Here is a 24,030-nt window from a genome sequence, read left to right on the forward strand (position 1 = left end):
ACTAGTTTCTCTTTACTTTTATATATTAAAAGTAGTTACTAAAAACTGATAAAATCTGTCGTATCACTTTATTTCATTTACCACTTTTTGTAATACCCATTTCATTAAAATAGTTTTTATCTAAGTATTCATTCATGAATAAAATAAATTATCCATTTCCATTCTAACTGAGGATTAATTTTGTTGCAATCGGTTGAAGTATCTGCATTTTATAAGAATATTTCAAGGTATTTACTAAGGATATTGTCTTTAGGTTTAAGGCGTGGTCTACCGTATGACCCCGTTACCCGAAGAGGACACCTCGCCTGTGACCAAATTCGGGAAAGTCATCCATCGTTGACCAATGGCATCATAAAGTAAAATTACTACAAGATTGTATCATTCACGTAAGTATTGCATATCACTGAAGCATTTCATGAACTAAGGTTTATTTTAATTCTAAACTAAATCTGCTTGAATCCGTAGAGCTTTTATGTAACTGAATTTAGTCTTTTATGTAACAGATTTTTATAATATAGGAGTAGTAGACGAGCATGCAGTCCACCTGATGGTAAGTGTCTACTGCCCAGATAGGATTAGATATACCTACCTGAGGTTGGCCACAGACGCGCCGCTACCCCTGAAGACAAAGATGTAAAGTTTCGGCAAAATATGCCTCCCTTACCACCCACCTTAACACCCTTCAAAATAGAAAACAGTTATACACTACTGTTATGAGGCAGTTTTAGGTATGGTGGTGGTACCGCCGAAGTCGAACCACTACTACCTTCAATATTTAATATATTACATACAATATTGATATACAATATGTCTTAAAATAAAGAAACATGGATGTCTCAAAATGAGTGTATATCACTGCGACTTTGGTCACCTGGATTACAAACCATGGACCAGTGATCCAAACTTCATAACCTATTGACAAATGAGAGGAATACTTTGCACACCTCTCAAGTAAGGTTAACCACTACACTAAACTTTCTTTTAAAAAACCTATTTTGTCGTACAAACAACGAAGTTCGTCTGGGCAGGTGTTTGAGGGTCAGTGGAAGGGTGTGGAAGATCTTATTTCTAAGGAGTGGCAACACATTTGGGTTCAACTTCAGGTAGATTATTTTATGTTGGTCGAGGTTGGTTACAGATGTCCATAGTTGGCACTTACTTCATAGTATACTGCTTGCACATTTGCCACAATCTAAACAACTTTTAATTCAGTATTCATCTCCAACCAATCTCCTTATTAACGTCGATACATTGTAAAAATATGATCATATTATACTGTTTTGCAAGAAGACAGAAGATTAAAAAGAAGATATAGTCAGAATAAAAAGAAATCAGTATTTGTAAATTGACCGAGCTCCTTATTGACTATGTAGCAAGAAGAAAGAAGAATAAAAAGAAGATACTGCATGTTAACGGAGAATATCTTCTTCCGTCTTCTTCCTATGTTTCAAAATCCTTAGTGAAAGAAGCTGGAAGGAGGAGTTCTCTGTTTACTCAGTTAACAACATTGGACATTATAAAATACAAGATATAGAAAAGATAAAATATGCCAATGGAGATCTTCTTACTCCTACTTGTTGATCATTAAGTAGGAAGAAGATGCTCTCTCTTGACGTATTTATCCATCAGCCTTGAAGACCAGCTTGTTAAATGGTAATGTATATGTACAGACATTATTTCTGTATACAGCTTTATGGATCCATGTACAACAATGTATATTATGTTCACGTCAGTAGAAAAAATGCAGTTCAATCACAGTTATGAATGAACCAATTAAGTACAAGTTAAAAAGATCACAGGGGTGCGAAGTTCAGTTCGTAGAAATAACAATTCATTTTTGCTAGGCTACACTTACAGCTAGTTTTTCTCGTTACTGATTTACATATTACAGAAAGGTGAAAAAGTTGATTACGTCTAATAAAATTGTTCCTTACACTAAACATACCAACAAAAGTCCCTAAGTCGAATTAGTTGTATCAAACTTACTTTTTAAATATAAGAAAAAATGCAGCTTCACTTACCGGAAACTATTCGATATTATTATAATATTATATTACCGTCCATTACTTTAGTAGGATTCATCATCCCACTTCTGAAATTAATAAAATAAAACTATTTCTTGACCCAATTTACAACATTTTCTTATTCCCAATTCAAAAGCATTATTTTTCTTTTTTATGCTATCTAGTACAATCGTACCAGCCAGTGACAATATAAATGGGAACTTATTATTATAAAAATAATACTTCATCAAAAATTAAATAACATAAAATACTTAATTAACATAATACTATAATTATATAATTTGAATATATTTCTAACACGTCTAAGTAGTATAAGCTGTAACATAAAAACATGTTTTTATATGTTTATATTGTGTAACGTTATTAAAAAAAAAGCTAACAGCTAATCAAGAAAGAAGATACAAGATCATAGGACCGATCAATGTAGATATTCTTCAATTTTTTCGTCGTGATGTTTAGTCACGAGGAAAAATTGACGATTATTTCCGTTGACGATTAACGAGGCTACGAACATATTTAAATCTCCATTAGTTTCACGAGAAAGCCACGAGAACAGGAAGACAGTAATAAAGTAATAGAATAAACCTGGATAACACATATTCTTAAATGTGATATGAGTGTCATGTAAGACATGTAGTCGATGTTGAACGTGTCATGATAAATTATTTAATTCATAACATTTTACCGCGTGCTGTAGAGTGTGTGTCTTTATTTAAAACGTTGTCTTATTTAAAATAAAGTAGACTTACCCGCTCGTAGACTCTTCTAGGTTTCATGTTCCATGCTTACCTTTCCATCCTTATCTGTAACGCAAGAGAATCAGTGAGAATAACATAAAATAAATTGTCAAACCAACCTCTTCTAAGATAATGTGCGTATCAAAATGATTAAAGTTTTTTTATTAATATTTAATTATAATTGCAATCTATCTTATTATGTTCATAATAATAATCATCATACTATGTTTATTTTAAGACAGGGTGGCAAGAAAGAAGAACAATGGAGAGAAAATAAAGACAAGGCGTCTGAAGATGATAAGGTTAATCGGGATTAGTTTCTTCTTTTCTCTGTGTATTTTGATTCAATGATACCAAGAAAAAAGAGGAAATAGATCTCTTTTAACGAACTCTTCCATACCGTGATAATATAAAGTATGACATATTATTAAAGTGATTATATGCTTGTGATTGTGATTTATGTGTACAGTATACGCTGTACGTATGTTTGCATGTACGTTTGGATTAATTAGAAATACTTTTATGAACAGAAATTATGTACACTAAATATTAGGTAAGTAATCATCAAAATGTACAGGTTAAGAAAACATGCGAAATATTCATAATAAATTGTGTAATATAATTAAAAAGAAACAAAAACCCGGCTGCACTAAAAGGCCACAGTACTATACAATTTCCTGTGAAATAGGTGATTTATTATTCAATCGATAACATACGATATAGCTAATGATAAACGATACTAATGAACGATAACTTAGGATGCGATGAGAATAGATACGATTTACTTTACTAAGCTTACGGTACAATTTAGAAAAATTGCCTAACTAAAGCTACGACAGAATGTGATACGATTTGCTTAACTAAAGGTACAATATGATTTAACGCGATGTGATTACTAAAGTTAGAATACGATGTGAAAAGATTTAAGCTAAGAAAACGATACGATTTAAAACTATTTAAGCTAGTCTTCTATGGGAAGAAGACAGAGCTTAACCAACGGTCTTTGAATGAGATGATTGTTTGCGGTTTTAACCACAGCACTTCTGGCTATCCCATCCGCACGGAAGTGGAGTTTCACCACTCTGGCGAGAGCCCATTGCAAGGGGGCCGCGATTGTCATCTTTAATTATCACCACATAAACATTGAGGTTAAAAAATAAGGCTCTTCATTAGGTATACCAATTAATGAAAAAAGAATCGATAATAAATGATTTTAAATACTGCTAGTTTAGTGGTCAGATGGCGACATAAAGCACTTTTTAATTTATTTTTATTAGTAGAAAAATTCACGATTTGTACAGGATAACATTTTATATTTTGAGAACTGTATATTTAAAAGATCTTGAAAGTTTAAAAAAAAGGGTATTGGCGTAATCTGGGGCAGGAGAACCGCTAATGCAACATCGGCTTTGAATTAGCTTTTTGTACGTTTTTTTTTTTATAATACATGAGTAGCAGACGAGCATGCAGTCCACCTGATGGTAAGTGGCTATTGCCGCCCATGGACATCTGTAATCAACCCCAGATAGGATTAAATATTTTACCTGAGGTTGGCCACAGCGCCGCTACCCCTGAGGACTAAGCTGGAACGCCTCGGAAAAGTCTGTCTCCCTTACCACACCCTTCAAACTGGAACACAGCAGCGCCTAACACTGCTGTTATTAGGTAGAAATAGGTGTGGCGGTGGTGCCTTCGGAGTCGAACCACAAAGGGTTCTACCACCTTCAAAAATTTGTATTACGTAGTACGTAGTATGTATTTGGATAAGCTCAATGTCATAACACTCCGGGAATATCAGGAGGATATTCATTTTTTACCATTTCCAATTTTTTCTTGCTTACTTTTCCACGGAAAGAATGAGCGCACAAAACGGACGATGGACGACAGCCATGAGTTCATCTAGTACAGACGTAACTTCGTCCTTTTGGTACGGTGCGGTGGAGGAAGTGTGATGTAAGTACCAGTTCAAATACTTCCACAGAACACTCACCATCATAAAATATGGTAGAACACGCTCGTTTTAAGAGCTCTAACCGATCGGACCTTCACGATTAGAAAATTGCCTTTTTAAACGGAGTCAATTTGGTTGAGTTGGTATTATGGCTTGTGTGTTGTATAAGTGTGGGGTGCGTTGTACGAATTTTTTATACTAATCCTACACTTTGAAATAAAATTAATAAAAATACATAGTAATTATTATCAAGAAGAAGGTACTTTTAAAAGATTATATCATTGATTGTATCATTTATTATAAATTAATATCATTGTCAATCATTTTATTTTTTATCCATTACCCATTTACGCCAAAAACAAAAACTATTAATCAGGTATGGGCTATAATGTCTTTAATACGAGTATTTATTAAATTAATAAGCTGATTATACAAATCATAATGCCTAACAGTTTACCTCACACATATTATTATGAGTATATTTATTATAACTGGTGATTACTAGTTATTTCTGGAACCACGTGGCAATAACACTCCATTATTACGAGACATTCTATTTTCTGGCATCGACCTACACAGGCTTTACACGTACACAAAGGATGTCTGGGTCGCCCGGTTGAATAAGACTCGAGGGGGTTGTGACACACCCACACTTGTCTACATTGGAAATAACTTTGCGCGTGACGAAAAATCTGTATAGCGACCCCACACTTATACAACACACAAGCCACAATACCAACTCAACCAAATTGACTCCGTTTAAAAAGGCAATTTTCCAATCGTGAAGGTCCGATCGGTTAGAGCTCTTAAAACGAGCGTATTCTACCATATTATTATGAGTATATATATTACTAGCAAAAAGCGCAGCTTTATGAGGGCTCGCGTATCGTGAATGGTTAGTTTAAGATCCTACATCAGCAAAGATGATGTGGTCACTTATTAATTAACAATAAATTATTAAATCTACCTTTCGTCAGAAGACCTATGAAGAGCAAAGCTACCTTTGATCCAGAACCAGAACCACTTTAAATGCTTGTGGTGGATAACGTATATGGGTAGTATTTAAACGTGTGACTGCAAATAAAAGTTTTGAATGACAAAAATAATGAATTTTGGTTATAGTATTTCTAAGCGAGCGACTGGCTGCGAGTGACGAGAAATCAACAGAATAGCAAGTTACAAACATTTATGTGAGTTACTTAAAATACGAAATGAGAAGCTTCATTATATTTGAGCGACTTGATATTTGTCGACCTAATATAAGTGTAAACATTGCGTCATGCGTTTTATTCAATATTTAGCAAATGTTTTTTTTAAATACTGAGCAGCATTTTATTTTAAATGAAGTGTTTCGAATACAAAAACCACTTTAAAAATACTATAATAAGTAAGTAGAATATTGTGTGCTCATGTCATTGATCATTAATAAAGGTAAGGTTTGAATTCATACAGATTGGGCCCACCCGCTCACAGAGCGCTACCGCGCCCCGCTCGCTTAGTTTTATATTGTCTTATATGTTCCAACCTAACCTAACCAATTCAATTAGAAAAATCTAATCTATCTTAATACTAAAGTTGCCTCTCTATATTTCCAGTCGCTTACTTAGTAATGTTGTCGCACAAGTTATTAAAACAGTATGTCATTATTAGTCACTAAGTTTTTTTTATTCGATCGTTTTATAATTTCCCAACTTATATTAGATCCATTTTTTTTGGAATTGTAATTTTTTTTGCGATTTATCCTTGGTATCTTTTTACTCTTGAACTTAAACTACGTCATACTTATAAAATTATTTCATCTGATTTGTAAAAAATATTTTTTAAGTATATATAGGCTATTGTGGATGTCTGAAACGCAGTACATTTTAAGATAATCTGGAGTCTGTTACCAATCAACAAGATGGTGAATGACTTTTATTATTCTCCTCATGTCGATTTTGGTCATTTATCAGTGAATGTTGAATTCGCCATAACGACACCTTTAATTTACTAAATCTCCGAGGGATACATTCCGTGAAGCTGCGAATGATCTACTAATTAATTCTACAAAATAACATTTTTATCAATTGTTAAGTTAACTATTAAATTTATGAATTAAATTAATGAATTATGTGTGTGGCCTGCTCAATTAGTTTTGTATTTTCTTTTATGTTTCTACCTAACATAACCAATTCTATACAATACGGGAACGAATTCCCGTAAAACACAATGTGATAGTCGCTAAATTGTAAATCTTTCGTTGGCCTTTTTGTCACAAACAAAGTATTTTTAAACGATGGAAATGAAATTTGTGGATGGATTCTAAACAAAAACTTAGATTCATCGGACATGTGGAGTTTTTGAAACTGCACTGCATCAAAACATTAATAATATCCAACAAATATTATAAAGGCGAAAGTTTGTGAGTATGGATGGATGTTTGTGCCTTATATTAATCGGATTTGAATCGGAAAACTTTACAGTATTACAGCCTATAAGTACATCAGAATAACCTGGAGAATACAATTCATAAATATATGTTATTTGGTTATACTATACTTAGTTGTAAGCTATATTGATGTACGACACGATGATACGTAAATTTTATATGGAAGCCACATAACCAAAATAATCATGCATAAATAGTAATTTATCTTAATTAATAGTAATTAATTAAGATACATTTTTGCTACGCATATTGTAAATAGATTCACTTTTTCTTTGACAGTAAATAAATTGGACGGATAGTTTAAGTTAAGGTGGTAGAACCCTACGTGGATCGACTCCGGCGGCACCATCGCCACACCTATTTCTGCTTCATAACAGCAGCGTTAAGCGCTGTTGTGTTTGCGTTTGAAAAGTGTGGTAGGGAAACATACTTTTCCGAGGCGTTCCAGCTTAGTCCAGCTTAGTCCAGGGGTAACGGCGCATCTGTGGCTAACCTCAGTTACGAATATGTAATCCTATCTGGGTTTGATTGCAGATGTCCATGGACGGCTGTAGCCACTTACTACAGGTGGACTGCATGATCGTCTGCTACTCCTATATTTAAAAAAAACTTATCTCAGACGTTCCAGTTTAGTCCTCAAGGGAGCGGCGCATCTGTGGCCGACCTCTATTGATTACAGATGTCCATGGGCGGCAGTAGCCACTTACCATCATATGGACTGTATGCTCGTCTGCTACTCCTATATTATAAAACAAAGAAAAACTTGAAACAAAACGCTTTTAAAATACACCGGTGAAACCTCGGTGAAACGCTGCCACGTTTGCATTTCCATATTTTTGATTGACATAATTATGTCATAAATGTCTGAATTCATCATGACGTTTTTTTTTATTCTGCTATTATTTAAACGAAAATAATCCAAGTCATACAGCCATCAATGTTACACTAAATTTAAATTTGATAAAAAAGTGATTTTTTTTTGTGTACAAAACCTTATTTCAATTGTGTTGGTCCAATCTAGACATGACCTTAAGTAACTATGTTAAGTTTCAAATTTATAAGCCCTGTAGTTTTCTCAAAAAAGGGATGGAAAGCTTGTAAGATTTTCGAATTATAGAGGACTCGCTTCGCTCGCCCTAATAACTGGTGATTACTAGTTATTTCTGGAACCACGTGGCAATAACACTCCATTATTACGAGACATTCTATTTTCTGGCATCGACCTACACAGGCTTTACACGTACACAAAGGATGTCTGGGTCGCCCGGTTGAATAAGACTCGAGGGGGTTGTGACACACCCACACTTGTCTACATTGGAAATAACTTTCCACGTAACAAAAAATCTGTATAGCGAAAATCTAGTGGGTTCCCAGACAGTTACATACCCACTCACGATTACTGCGGAGCGCCCTTCTTAGGTAATACAATTCATTATAAGTGAAATATGAGAATTTTCATAAAAACATATTAACGAAGGGAATTAGGACTGAAATCAATAATATTTGCTCAACTTTTTTCTTGATAAAGGAGAAACCTTTAGATGGCCAGTGCCGGGCGAGTGACACGGGGTCAGGTGCAGTTTTTAATGTATTTTAATGGAACCAGATGTACCCTCGACGTCGTACGCGTAAATTATTATAAAATAATTTACGTAATCAACCGTAATTTTATGCCACCAACAAATACATTTATTGATTTACTAACCTGTAGCCGGTACACTAAATTTCACTTTTATAAGTTAAAAACTCACTAACTTCCATAAAAAATATCAATCCCTTTTTTAATTAACGTACAGGTTTCTAGGTTCAGCCGTTTCAATTTATTTTCGCGACCAGAATAGAGCTATGAGATATCCTCTGACTATAGTAAAAGACGACTTCTAAGGTTGTAGACGACAAGAGGGGAACCTTAAACCGCTGGGCGACTTTGAGTAGGAAAATGAAATGTGCGAAATTGATGTTTTATAATTTTCCACCACCAAAATTATTTATAGAGTTTACGATATGAGGAGACTTCATACCCACCTGATCTGGGCCTATGCCCAGACTCTATTGTTTGCTTTAAAATTTGCGGACATTCACCCTTTATTTACCTCTCTAACTGGCAGAATACGACAAAATCTATTCTTAGTGTGCGTCATTATAAAAATTAGTAGTACCTAGTAGTTAGTGTATAGTTTAGGCTTTGTGACAATTAGTCAATCGATGAGTGAGCGAGTATTCTTTCTCTTAACTACTTATATACAAGATATGTGTATATACTAGTACATATAGAGATTTTAAAGGACGTATAATTTAAAAATATTATATTGTGCTTTTAGATTTATAAATAATAAAAAATGTTGAAAGATTTAATGCAACCCCATATTTTGATGTTTTATATGGAATTTTTTTTCTAATTAATATAATCGTTTGTTTTCATTTACTCTTATGTGATGTTTCAAAAGTGTCTATTTTTGGTGTCCCAAGGAAACGCGGCTTGCGACAGAGGAACGAAGCCGGCAGCTCAGCGAGACTCTCAGGGGCGGTTGCGACACGCAAGGCACGTGATCCCGCCATAGAATGTACGGATTGAAAATCGTGTGACGTAAGATATAACGTCATATTCATTAATGTTTGCATTTTGTGTTGTGTTGTATTGTGTATATGTCGTAGAGGCGTAGCAGGGGAGGTCAACTAAAATAAAATTGTTATGTAAAATTTGCTTCGTATTAGTCTAAGATATGATAGCATGATTACAATGTATATCACCTTTTTATAGACATATAAATTACGTTCGTGGAAATTACGTACTTCGTATAATGATAAATTAAAGTAAAAGTATATTAAATTAATTATTATAACAATTCGTGTTAAGTATATTGTTAAGTCACCTCTTTTCTTTTTTGCTAGTTATTAATATCCGTATGCCGCTAATCAACTCCTGGCTATGTCGAATTGTCGAATAATATAATATAATGAAAATTCTTAGCGTGTGAATCATTCGTGTACAGGCTGTGAATTGCTCTTGTTCAAAATGTATGTATAATGTATGTATATAATATAACAATACGTATAAGCATGAAAATATGTAGTGTATCAAAAAACATGGTGTAACACACCTATCCACCGATCCGATGGTTACCGAGAGGTAACCATCGGATCGGAGGTATCTTACTGCGAAGGTTTATATGCTGACAACAGAAGCTTGGAACGCACAAATATATCGATCGAGCAGAACCACTTGGAACCTGATATATTGAAATCAGAGGAACAAAATGCTTTAAGGAAACTTGGGAACAACAAATCCGCCGGCGTCAACGCAATATTCGCTGAAGAGCTAAAGTGCCTCGGTGATATAGGTAAGAAACTTCTGTTAGATTTGTGTAACCAAGTGTGGCGGACGGGCAAATGGCCAACGGATTGGAAACAGTCCGTATTAGTTCCGATACATAACAACTACAAAATCTACAAAATCGTGCGCAAATTACCGAACAGTGGCGCTCATATCTCACGCCAGCAAGGTAATGCTTCATGTAATCAATGGGCGACTGCAATCTTATCTGCAATGGCAAATACCATATGAACAAGCTGGCTTTGTCAAAGGTCGCGGCACAAGAGAGCAAATAGTGAATGTGCGACAGATGATAGAGAAGAGTCGAGAGTTCAACGTGCCGATGCTTATCTTTTTTATTGATTACACGCAGGCTTTTGACTGTGTACGATGGGACTGCCTATGGCGCATCCTGCAGGAAATGGGCGTTCACACACATCTGACAGCATTGATCGCAAGCCTGTACGAAGATGGTGAATCGATGATCAGGATTAATGATGTGATCTCGGGAGCCCTGAAACCAGAAAAAGGAGTGCGCCAGGGATGTATTCTACCTTCTCTCCTTTTTAACATCTACGGAGAGTACATCATGAGAAGAGCATTGGATGGCTGGGATGGAGGCATCACAATTGGTGGCAAAAAGATCAGCAACCTGAGATACGCAGATGACACCACACTATTTGCGGTATCAGAGGATGAGATGGCAGACTTGTTTCGGAGAGTGAAGATCGAGAGCAAGCTGGTGGGGCTGTCGATTACCAGGCCAAAGACCAAAGTCATGTTCTTCGATAGAGCTGGGCATCTTTCACAGACTGGCCTTTTACCAAACCTGCAGACGGTAAAGGAGTTTGTCTACCTTGGATCCATGATCAGCAACAAGGGAGGATGTGAAAAGGAGATACGCCGACGAACTCAAATGGCCAAAGATGCAATGAGTAAGCTCACAAAAAACTGGAGCAGCAGAAATGTGTCCAATGCTACCAAAATGAGAATTGTACGGACTTTAGTCCTGGACGATCCGAGCTATAGACAGAAGGAAGATCGATGCCTTCGAAATGTGGTGCTGGAGGAGAATGTAACGAATACCGTGGACGGCCGACGACCGTGGAAAGAACCAACAAGTCGATTCTCCAACAGCTTAAAATTAAAACCAGGTTATCCACGCTATGCTACCAACGCATTATGACCTACTTTGGCCACATAGCACGAAGACAGCAAGACAACCTTCAAAACCTGTGGTGAGTAAGGTAAATGGAAGAAGAGGCCCTAGAGGCCGATCACCTAGCCGATGGTCGGACTCCATAAAAGAAATAACGAGACTTCCAGTTACAACTGCTCTCAGACAAGCGGAAGACAGGGTAGCAAGCAGCTCGTCAGATCGTCCACAGAGGCTTACCAGAACGAGCACGACCTTCAGGTATGAAGAAACGACGAAAAAAGAAGACCGATCCACCGATTTTCAGTATTTCAAAAGTTATCGGGGTTTTCGTTTTAATCCAATTTTCAGTATATAATTGGAAAATTGAGCCAGACAATTAAAGCTACGCTCATAATTATTCCCGAAACCAATTAAATACTACCCTTTCATACCACTATAATAACCCTTTTAAACGAGATTTATTTCCCGTCGAATGAAAAACCATCTTTGATTATATATTCAGCAAAGAAAAATTTAATAGCAACTGTTAAAAAAACTTCACTAATATTTTGTGTGTGTTAAAGAAATGTGTATTAGTAATCCAAGTGATAAAAATAGATATTTTAGGTACTTTTGTCTCTTCCTTCCTGCCCCGTTATTAATTGGCCGTATTACATCGTGTATACCTGTTGACAACTCACATTGATAATGATCACTAAATAGTGATATTGCAATAAGCGGTGTTGTATTATCAGTGTTTTTATTGATAGTATTAAGTTATACGAAAGATTTTGAGTAATCCTTTCTGTAAAGAGCCGAAGAGCACAAAGTTTTTGACTGAAAATTCAACCTTGTGTAACACTCCTACAGTGCAATTATATTAATCTGTTGAAACAAAGACTGAACATACCACTCAAAATTGTCTTGCAGAAGGAAGCAATCCAGAAGAAAAGTCATAAAAATGTGTTGTTTTTATGTGATGTTGCTTTTTATGTGTATGTAGTATGCATGAAATTTATATTTAGTATTAATGGATTGAAGAGACTTAGGGTCTCTTAGAGTCGTAGACGAATAATAAGGTTCAAGTCATCCCTAAAGTGTATATTATACGATGTCCTTTCCATCGTCTTTAGTATTCCCGTCTGAATCTTTACCAATTTACCTATTGACATATTAACCTAACCTAACCAGAACCCTTTACGTTTCAACTTCGGAAGCACTACCACCACACCTATTTTTTTCTGCTTAATAACATTAATGCTAAGGGCTGCTGGATTCTGGTTTGAAGGGTGCGGTTCCAATCTTATCTGGCAGTGGCTCTTGTCTATAAGCGGCATTAGCTTTTCAATATCATATGGACTGCATGCTCGTTTGCTACTTATATACTTATAAAAAATATTTGCGATGAGAGAACGTAACATTGCGCGAGCAATCTGTAATAATTCAATGTTGGTTAATTGTTTCTAAAATATTCAATGTTGAAAGTTTCATCAGTTGGTGAGGCAGTGTAGTGAGATATTGCTAATCGAATTTTGTATTGTAGCATTATTTGCGAAAGCCTAAGCATGTCTCATTTAAGAGGGACGGCTTTTAGAACACCGGTACTTATAGTTGGTTGTTATAGTGTGTTGTTGGTTGGTTGGTTGACCGGAGATAACAGAAATTAATACTATCGGCCAACTGATCGGCTTTGTAAGCCGACGTAATCAATACCGCTAAAATGCATGCGTGTAGGTACATCTCATGACATACGTGCTATGTGTGTCTTAGCTGACTGCATTATTAGTAAACGCTTCTAGTCAGAACTTTGTTATATTTGTATAAGTTGATTTAGGTTATGAAATTTGTCACTTCAGAAATTCCTTCGGGCTGGACGCGTTCCTGCCAAGGGCTGGTATGCAGCAGCGTTAGAATATGATTAACCGGTCTTCAAACGCAGCCCACAAGACTCCACGAGAAGATAATGAAGAAGTACGGTTTTAAAACAACACAAGCTTCCACAAGTGCGCCAAACATTTATCGTGACTTTAAAACGGTTTCTATATATTATTGTGTATATATAATCGTTATAAGTGGATATTTTCGATAAATTATGTTACGGAATAGATAAAATAGTTAATTAACACTACTAAACGTAATACATAATGTTAAAAATTGGGAATTTATTATTTAATTATTTTCGAAATACAAGGATTTATATTTAAGTTTAGGGTCAGTGCTAAAAATGCCACAATTTCGCGCATATTTTAAAAGTTTATTTAAATATTAAAGTTTAAACATTAAATATACCACCGTTGCGTTCGCAATAAACGGTCAGAAAATGTAATATTTATTTATAATTATGTCAATACTTTTTACTAGTTTTACAATTCATTACTCGTCATAAACCATCACATCCGGCCTCGTCATCTCCACCATCGCCGTCATATGTAAGTTGAGGTACTTAAGGCGGTCATCAAAAATATAGTTATTAACTTAACTATAAACGCGACTATATACTTATGTATGTTCCAACAGGTCTACTCAAATACGTGTCTACACCAATTTCATATTAGGAATTCAGGTACGTACGTATAGCCGAATCCCAACTCTTAATCCCATCGCTGGGCAGGCAATAACAGTCTTAATCCCATCGCATTTAATAATAGTCTTCATTCCATCGCTGGGCAGGCAATAACAGTCTTAATCACATCGCATTTAATAATAGTCTTAATTCCATTGCTGGGCAGGCAATAACAGGTTGCTTTATGCGTAAACGACTGTAAAATTTGTGAATGACAGCTAGCGAAAACAGACAGAAATTGCTAGCGACAAATTGCAGATGGCAATATACGTAGATGCGATATCGATTGAAAGCATTAAATATGTAACTATGTTAGTTTGAAATGTAAGTATTTAAATGTATGCTAAGACCTGCTTAAACCTAAAAAAATACATAGATAGCGTGTATTAATGAACTACATAAAATCTTTTTCGAAATGGATGTAATAAAATGCTTCTTAATTAGTACTTTCACTTTAACGTAACATCTTAAAGAATAATCTTTAATTAAAACAATTCGTTTTATGCACGCTCTGAGTATTTTCTACAGGCAATCTAAGAATTTATCATTTAGATTTGTCAAATCAAATAAAATTTATTTATTAAAAATAGGTCCTTTACAGAGCACTTTTTGAAAGTCAATACAACTACCACCACTTCACAAGGTGTTTCGTTAATGTAACTAGGTATTAAATTCTAAACATTTATTTATTAGATTCTTGTAATTAATATAATCCTATTATTAAGTATTTATTGATATGTAGAGCAAAACTTTTTCATGCAATCATTCATTTAATAATAGTAAGCCAGAATTATACAATATTCCATGCGGCTTTATGAAATAAAGTGGGCAGCTCATTTGCGCTTTGGAACGTAATGCAATTTGAATATAATAATTTACTCGTCAATATTGTATTGTCAATTAATTAGCATATTTGTGGACAAAAACAAATGTTTCGTTCAATATTATATGATTTCTGGATAAACTTCAAAGGAACTGCAAAAGGTTATTATACACTAAATATAACAACATTAGCCTTAACTCTGGATTCAGTAGCCATTTCCAAAAAGAATAATTTTACTTATAACCAACAAAAGAAATTCGTTGGAAATAAAAATTTCGTGACTTATTAAATAGTTTAAATCATTGTGTGCTCGGGTATTTTGAGACTTTTCTAAATTGCGAGTCGAACTTACTCCAAGAGGGTTCCTCAGAGGCTTACTCAGGGAGGGTTGTGAAAATTTGAACTGTGTACCTATTACGATTAAATAGAATATGCGGAAAATACCGAAAAATACCGACTATCTATGAGTACCGTTCAAAACCTGTGGCAGACGGACATACGGTGGAGACTTAGTAATTCTCCGTTTTTTACCCGAACGATGTTAGGCATATGAGAGCTAAAGTTTACTTTCCAAAATAATAATAGTCTTTAGCGTGCAAAATTCAGAGGACGTCATTTTACTTTCTGGATGTCAAGGCATAAAAATCCACATCTAAAAAAAAATTGCGTCCTCTACTTATCACAACCCAAATGTAATATTTCTATGAAATGAAAAGCCGTCCAACAAATAGAATTTTAAAGTATTTTAAGTGCATAGTCATTTTAAATAATACGTTGACAATAGAACGCCACAACAACTCAGACTAGTTTGCAGTTACCAGGTAGACTATCAAAGTAGGGTTTAAAGATTATTGCATTGCTAATTTAGCTGGTAGCGACTGCAAAGCAAAGCTGCTACGCGACCGTCGTCTTATTTTATGTGCATTTTTAACCGACTTCAAAAAGGAGGTGGTTATCAATTCGGCCGGTATCTTTTTTTTTTATATGTATGTACACGAATTACTCCACCGTTAGTGAACCGATTTTAATAATTCTTTTTTTATTGTGTAGAGACGAGCTGAAAGTTGGTCCCATTTAAATATGGTTAGGATCCATCGATGGGTTCTGGAGAAAATGAGGGAATCACCTCCACCCATGTAAATATAACAGCCATAACTCCGCCGTTTATGAACCTATTTTAATGCCTTTAATTTCGTGTGTGGACTATTGCACGTTGGTCGAATTTAAATATGATGAGGATCAGAGTAGGTTCTGGAGACAAAATATGTAACCCTCAACCGATGGGTATAATTGAGTTTTGTTTGAAGATATTTGGTGTAGGTTCTAATGAAATTACAAAGCCAGTTCATCATTGACTATTTAAGGGTCTGATAATGTGGCTCGGTGACAAAATATGTAACTCCTCAACCGATGGGAATAATTGAGTTGTGTTTGAAGATATTTGGTGTAGGTTCTAATGAAATTGCAAAGCCAGTTCATCATTGACTATTTAAGGGTCTGATAATATGGCTCGGAGACAAAATATGTAACTCCTCGACCGATGGGAATAATTGAGTTGTGTTTGAAGATATTTGGTGTAGGTTCTAATGAAATTGCAAATCCAGTTCAACATTGACTATGTAAGGGTCTGATAATGTGGCTCGGAGACAAAATATGTAACTCCTCAACCGATGGGAATAATTGAGTTGTGTTTGAAGATATTTGGTGTAGGTTCTAATGAAATTGCAAAGCCAGTTCATCATTGACCATTTAAGGGTCTGATAATGTGACTCGGAGACAAAATAAGTAACTCCTCAACCGATGGGAATAATTGAGTTGTGTTTGAAGATATTTGGTGTAGGTTCTAATGAAATTGCAAAGCCAGTTTATCATTGACTATTTAGTTAGGTTAGGTTGGAACATATAAGACAATATAAAACTAAGCGAGCAGGGCGCGGTAGCGCCCTGCGAGCGAGCGGTTTCAATCAATGTAAATTCAGACCTTACCTCAATTCATGATCACGTTTATACAATTTTATATTGTAATAATATAAATTTTATTACGTCATCACTAAAAAGGGTAAAAAAAAATTTTAACAAAAAAATACAACCGACTTCTATGTCACTACAAAGTAAAAAATAATTCAAATAAATGTAGGTTTAGTACATATTTCTGAAGTCGGCGCTCATATTAGACACGTTGTTTACATCGTTATCCAACTAAATATATAGAGATTAGATTCCCTTCGTAACATAAAGAGATGTCTCATTATTTTCTATGTCTAAAATATACGGGGCACTTATTTGGATAATACGAAACTAGAAAATAAATATTTGCTCAACTGTAACCACATTTCCCTAACAACGAAAGAGATACGAGTACAAAATAAAAGAAATGATACAAATTGTATTTTAAGCTGTCATGTTTTCGTATTGTCCAATTAGTTAGGAAATTAAAAGTTTTAATTTTTTTTATACGAGTATTTATGCTGAATTATGAATGCCTCTTTCATTTACTATAACGATATACTAGGTGATTTTTTTCAAAATGTACTCGTTTGATTGATCGCTAGGGAAATAGATTAAAAAAATCGAATTATGCCGTTTTTGTTTTATCCAAATGGGCGTTGTAGCTCCTTTATGAATTTTTCGCTATTCCTTAAAATTTCGTATTTGGCCTTAAAAGTCCATTTGAAAAAATTATTTTGTATATTCTCCATAACCAAGACCACATACATAATGTTAAGGTTGATTTTAAAATAAAAAATGAAAAATCTAAAATAAGCTTGGACTACAAATAAACATTTTACTCTGCTTTGTCTGATCTGCCTGTCTGCTTTGTTTGAGCATTCCTTTTCTTTTAAACTTAATCTGATAAGAATAAAGACGCATTTTTATTCTTTGTGTACGATTGATTTCATGATTAACCTTTTCCATTATATATAATATAACATATATAATAGGTATAGGTACCAGTAGGATAATATTTGTACAAAAAATATTATTATTAATAATTATAGTTTGTTTCAATATTGATTGATCTTCAAATTAAGACAATGTCTATAAGGTATGAGTGAGAAATAGATATAAGTCGTAGTTTTCAATTAAATTCTTAATTGAAACAAGTAATTATAATTTTGTGAGACAAACAATTGTAGATATGGTTAAGTTACTTTAGAATCAACTTAATCTTTAATGGTTCTTCCAACTTGAAGTAGACCCTTGTTCCACTTCAATGAGTGGCCACTTTAATTGAAATTGATCGCATTGCTTATGAACAATAAAATATGAAATACTAGATATATTCCCATTAAAATTGTCTCGCACTATATAAAGTAATCGAAGTTTAGGTACTAAATGCGAAGGTCGTTTGATATTTGTAATAGTTTCTATCATTGCCATGTATTAAGTCTGAAACGTAGCAACAGCGCCTCTCTCGGCAATCTTGTGAACTTTTGTAGCATGGCATTTTTCTGTTAGCAGAGGCGGAGTTTTATTGCATAGCCTTTCAATTATGTTATGTTGTAATAAAGTTTTCACTTATTATGTTTGCTTTGATTTGTAGAATATACCTTATATCACTTTATTTTTAGTAGTGTATCTTATAAAATTATAGGAACAAAGGCGGAATTAATGTTATAAACATTTTTATCTGTCCACAACCTTCAGAGCTTACTAAATAGGTAATAATATAGATTGCATAAATATAATAATTTAAACCATGAAGAAATTTAAAATTATCTTTATAAAAAGTAAAACAAACCATAAATCAGTACAAAAAACTTTTCCTTTAATTGTTTTATTTAAATAAAAGACTAAATTTTGTAAATACCCACGGATGATATCATGTTATTATAAATAGATACTATTTTGTTTTAAAATATTAACACGTAAAATTTTGGTAGTTTATGAGTGATCAGCAAGCACCATGCACCACTTAAGTAATAAATCTGAAACAGATGAACTTCAATTTTATCTGCGTCTTCAAGATAAGAGTGTAAGTACCTAACTACCTACAGAAGAATATTAATTAGCCTTTTACACTGCAATTCCGAGCTTCAAATACTAGGATTACTAACTCTCATTTTCCGATTATTAGAGACATGCTCGAGTCTTCATCATAAAAAGTTTCAAAGATCTAGATAGGTCGCGCAGTGAACTGTGACAATAAAACCCTGACAAAAGACCTTTTCCCGACTATTTTAGAAATATCTATTGATTAATTATTATAATGATTTAAGAATATAGGTAAGTTATACGCACACGTAAGCCAAATAAAGAAATGCGAATGTGATATTAAAAAAAATAATAATGTTTTAATTATATAAAATTAGCAATTATATTGATAGTTTCAAAGCACGAACTTTAACCCCACGAACTTTAACCCCACACGGATGAAATATATTTTAAAACTAATTTATTAAACCTTCAAAATATTGTAAGTTGAACATTTAAAAAAATAATTTTGAATATTTGAAAAAAATAATATTACACTTGTTAGTTAGACTTCTTGTTAAATGCTAATAGTATTTTTCTTTATTACGCTTTACGAAACCGCCATCTAGTGACAACATTTTGATATACGTCGTTTTCAGGTACTTACAATCGTGTAGGTGTCGTGTAGCAAGTAGCGTGCTTGCTACTTGCTTCCTACACGACACCTACACGATTGTAAGTAGTCAGTGCCGCCTACATAACTTTCCTCAAATAGTACCTGAAATCGATCGCAGAAACATTGCTTGCTGATATACAGAACCTTTTCATTTACAATATTATGTGGCTTTAAATATAGATACCACCAGAACACATTATTACGAACGGAACTCATTTATAAGTAAATTAAATGCTTAATTTTTCATTAAAACAAATAAAGACAAAGAAATAAAGCTGAATAAAATAGTGCACGTGCTTTCAGCAGCGTTGAGTGCAATGACCGAAACAGGGAGACGCCTACCTACAATCCTTCTTGTTCATAGATGGCACTAAAAGTCTCAAAATTTATAACAATATGCTCCGTTTTGCCTTATCTAAATATATTATATAACATGCTAATGTTCGTACGTATATTAACAATTTTCTCTATCATCGCAACTCTGATCAACTTCCTGTTGGGATGGCAGATACGACTTGTTCTCCTGATGTGCGTAAGGCAGTTTGGTCGGGGTGGGTGGAAATGGGTGGTTGTGGGTGGCGAAAATATGGTGAAATAATATATCCGTCGTTCTCTAACTAATGTAAATGTGAATATAAATGTCCTCTACCACATATGAGCTTCTGGAAAGTTATGAAAATTTCTGGAATGATCAAGAAAGTTCCAAAATGTGTGCAATTGATGTAGGTAATCAATCTAGAATGTTCTAGAAATTTTTAGAATTCTAGAATTATTTAGAATGTTTCAAAATGAGTGCAACTGCTAAAATTAATCCGAAATGATCGAGAAAGTACTAAAACATTCTGGAATTACCTAGAAAGTTCAAAAAAGCTTCAAGAATGATCTAGAATATTCTAGAATGTGTGCAACTGGTAAAATCGATTCGATACGGTCTAGAAAGTTTAAAAAAATCTGGAATGATCTAGAAAGTTTCAATATATGTGCAATTGATCTTGAATATTTTAAAGGCTTCATGAACTATGTCTAGAACAGAGGTCGGCAACCTGCAGCTCGCGAGCCACATGCGGCTCTATCCATGAGTTTTTCTTCTACTCATTTGTTCTCTTTGTTTTACTCCTTTATTTATTAGATAGAAAAAATAATACACTTAAGTTGCGCTAAGCACTTATAATATTAAGCTGAAGAAATAAGCTCTTTCCCGGTAGAATTATAAATTCACAGATAAAACTGATAAGCCAATTAACAAGATTAAAAGATTTAAAAGAAATCATGAGCTTTGGATAATGCCTTGCAAGAAACTCCTCGTTAATTCTTAGACTTAATAGAAAATAATATATTGTTTTATCTTATACTTTCCTAGCTGATAATATTATATAGGTATATAAAACAGTAAGGTGACTGACTGCCTGAGTGCCATACATTAACGCAAAGCCGGAACCACTGAATCTAGAATCCTGAAATGTTATATGATATAGATTTTTCATATACCGTAAATGAGCACTAAGAAAGGAATTTCAGACTTACTCTACTTAATTGAAATCAATTAAGTAAAGTAGGTGGGACTTAACTAAGGAGTTAAAATTGAATAGCGTATTCGATTTGAAATAGACATACTTAGCGTTATGTCGAAGGTATCCTATAAGCGAGTTTCCTATTGATATTTTTGATCTGTGTATTTCATTTGAGCTGTTAGTCCATTACGCCAATTTATTTCTCACGGCTTACGTAGTTCACAGCTCGTTCTTGGTTTTTTTAGATCGCGGGACCGGGTGGAATGGTTTTGTTTTTGTTGTAATAGAATCTTAAGTATAGTCGCAGGCTTATTTCCTTTTAAACTCTGCTTATAATATCCTATATTGATAATCCAAAACAAAAACAAGAAAATATCGTCGGCGTATTAAGTATAGACTACGCAATAGAATATTAAAACCGCGAAAAAAACAACTGGCAACAAAAACAACAAAGGCACTGAACAACGTTAAGTAAACGACAAGACAATAAGGTATATTTTTTGGAGGAAAACTGTAACGTCATTTTAGTGTGCAGCATCCGATATTTTCATCCAATCATCCAGACATTCAATGCTTTGAGTAGGTTTTCAGTTCACTGTCCATCGGTATTTTCATCCGGCATCGGATAATCCCCTATATAATCAATTTTGCTTTGCTGCCATTTGGAATATCCGGTATTTCCATCCAGCATCCGTTATTGGTTGCATTTTTATCAACTTTTCGCGTATACGTCAAACCTTGTTACAGACAAGTCAAACTAGATTTTCAGTGACGTGTTACGTGCCGGTCACAGCTAAGGGCGGTGCGACGAGTGGCGCGGCGAGCGGAGTGGCGAGCGGAACGGCGAGCGGATCGGCGAGCGGAGCGTATTGGTTAAGTGGCGCCCCTATTCTTGACTGAATAATTTCTTGAGCTAAGAACGCACTTTTTTGGATATTGGATATTATATTATTTTGGTGGCACGCCACAGCTTGCCGCGCCGTCCGTCGCCCCGCTCACCGCGCCGCTGTTGCCTGTGGCCAAGTGGTCATACATTGTCCTACATTTGTTTTCGCCGCTCAATACTTACCGCGACGCATGCCTCACCGCTGGCCGCGCTGCTGTTTGCTGTGGCCAGCAATACGCCTCGATGACCTATAAAATAAACAAGAGCTCTATCAACCACTAATACTAATTTACTAAATAATATATAAGAATCTAGTAGGTAACTACAAAGTAGTAGTAGGTAAGTAGTAAGCTATTTATTTTTTCAGTAACATTTTTTTTTACTAGCGTAGGTTTTTGTCGTATAATTATGTTTTAAACATAAGTATAATATTCCTTTAAGATATACACGTAAAATAAAATAAAAACGCTATTTTTGCCCCCTAAATGTGTTACCTTTGGTGAACCGTCCCCTTCGTTCCCGAAAAGCTACACCTCTATTATGCGGCTAGATTACAATTCTAGAATGTGACAGTTTTTGTATTATTTTACGTGTATAGAATATACTATAATATATATAAGGAAGACCTTAAAATCAAATTATGGACCCGGCACATTTCAAAGACCATTTAGTCTTGACGAATTTTTTTGTTTATGATATTGTTAGGTTTCTTTTTAACGCGGGTGAAACCGCTGGGCATAGCTAGCTCTAAAATATAAGTAGCCTAAGTTACTCCTTATTACATCAGCTACCTGCCAATGAAAGTCCCGTCAAAATCGGTCCAGCCATTTCAGAGATTAGCCAGAACAAACAGACAGACAAAAACTGTAAAAATAAATATTTTGGTGTATGTACCGTATATTCATATGCATGTAGTAAAAAGCGGTTATTCCAATATTAAAAACAGACACTCCAATTTTATTTATATGTATAGATACTAATAACGAAATAGACTTTTATATATTTTCACCTTTTGTATTTGTATTTAAAAGAAATATATATCTTACTTCTGACTACTTAAAAGAAAAGAGCGCGATTTATCTTCAAACTCCTAAGATAATTAAATAAACTTAGATCTAGACAAGCTTTTGCCCTTTACGACGTTGTGAGCCGCCGGAGCGCTACACTCCTCTTTGCCAAGCTCGAAATAGTTTCAATGGCATTAATATCACAGTGGTAAGGTAGTAGGTAAGTATATCACTCTAACTTAACAATGTTTGACGAATTTATACTAATATAATAAGATAACATAATAATAGTTTCAGTATCAAGATATTTAGTTGTATTTATAAGATGGATCTAAACACTCTACTTTTTCCGTGAATGCTTGTTTCTTTTCTCTTTTTTAATGGCAGGATCACATTTCGCTAGCCAAGCTCTAATATACCCATAATATACCCAAAAATGAAAAATAAACATAACAAAAACACTACTAAGCTAGTAGATACTATAGATAACTGTGTACGATATAATACGTAGTATGACAGTACAAAATTACATAATCATTTTTTATATTGTAGTTTGCTACGAATTATAGTCAGCTACGAAGTGCAGCGTAGCAACGTCGTAGCTGTTGAGGCGTCGTAATGGAATCCATCAATTACAGTGATCGTTCAAACAACAAACATTTTCCTGAAATATTATGTGATATACGAATAATGTATTTCTGTTAAATCATCAACACTAAAGTACTTCCTTCAATAGGCTAAAAATACTTAAACTCATTAATTGAAGGGCAACAAATACAGTACAAGCCTTTAATTTTTTATTTCATTTATATTGAAAATTAAAAATTATTCTTATACTCGGGCAGAATGGTTACTTCTTACATATGTAAAATAGTGCCAACTTCGCACATTTTTGGAATTTGCACTATGACACGTCATGTGGTGTTGAACAAAGGTTTCCTTCTCGTTACCAACGTCATTTAATTTAGATTTTAGTTTAATACGAAGTATCCATCCAGTGGAAATAAAATACATAGTTTTAGTAACCATTAAAATCTCTCAAACGAACCATCGTCTGC

General features: G+C 34.3%; 1 long non-coding RNA gene across 1 annotated transcript; it reads left to right on the plus strand.

The window, feature by feature from the left end:
• The first annotated feature begins 258 nt into the window (after positions 1–258).
• Positions 259–15,558, plus strand: LOC140743735 (uncharacterized). Its single transcript, XR_012102506.1, has 3 exons — positions 259–386; positions 9,610–9,727; positions 13,448–15,558. It is a non-coding gene; the product is annotated as an uncharacterized LOC140743735 (long non-coding RNA).
• Positions 15,559–24,030: the final 8,472 nt, after the last annotated feature.

The sequence above is a fragment of the Epargyreus clarus genome, unplaced genomic scaffold, assembly GCF_041222505.1.
Source record: "Epargyreus clarus isolate Ecla_fem2 unplaced genomic scaffold, WU_Ecla_fem_2.2 ptg000007l, whole genome shotgun sequence".
Lineage (NCBI taxonomy): Eukaryota > Metazoa > Arthropoda > Insecta > Lepidoptera > Hesperiidae > Epargyreus > Epargyreus clarus.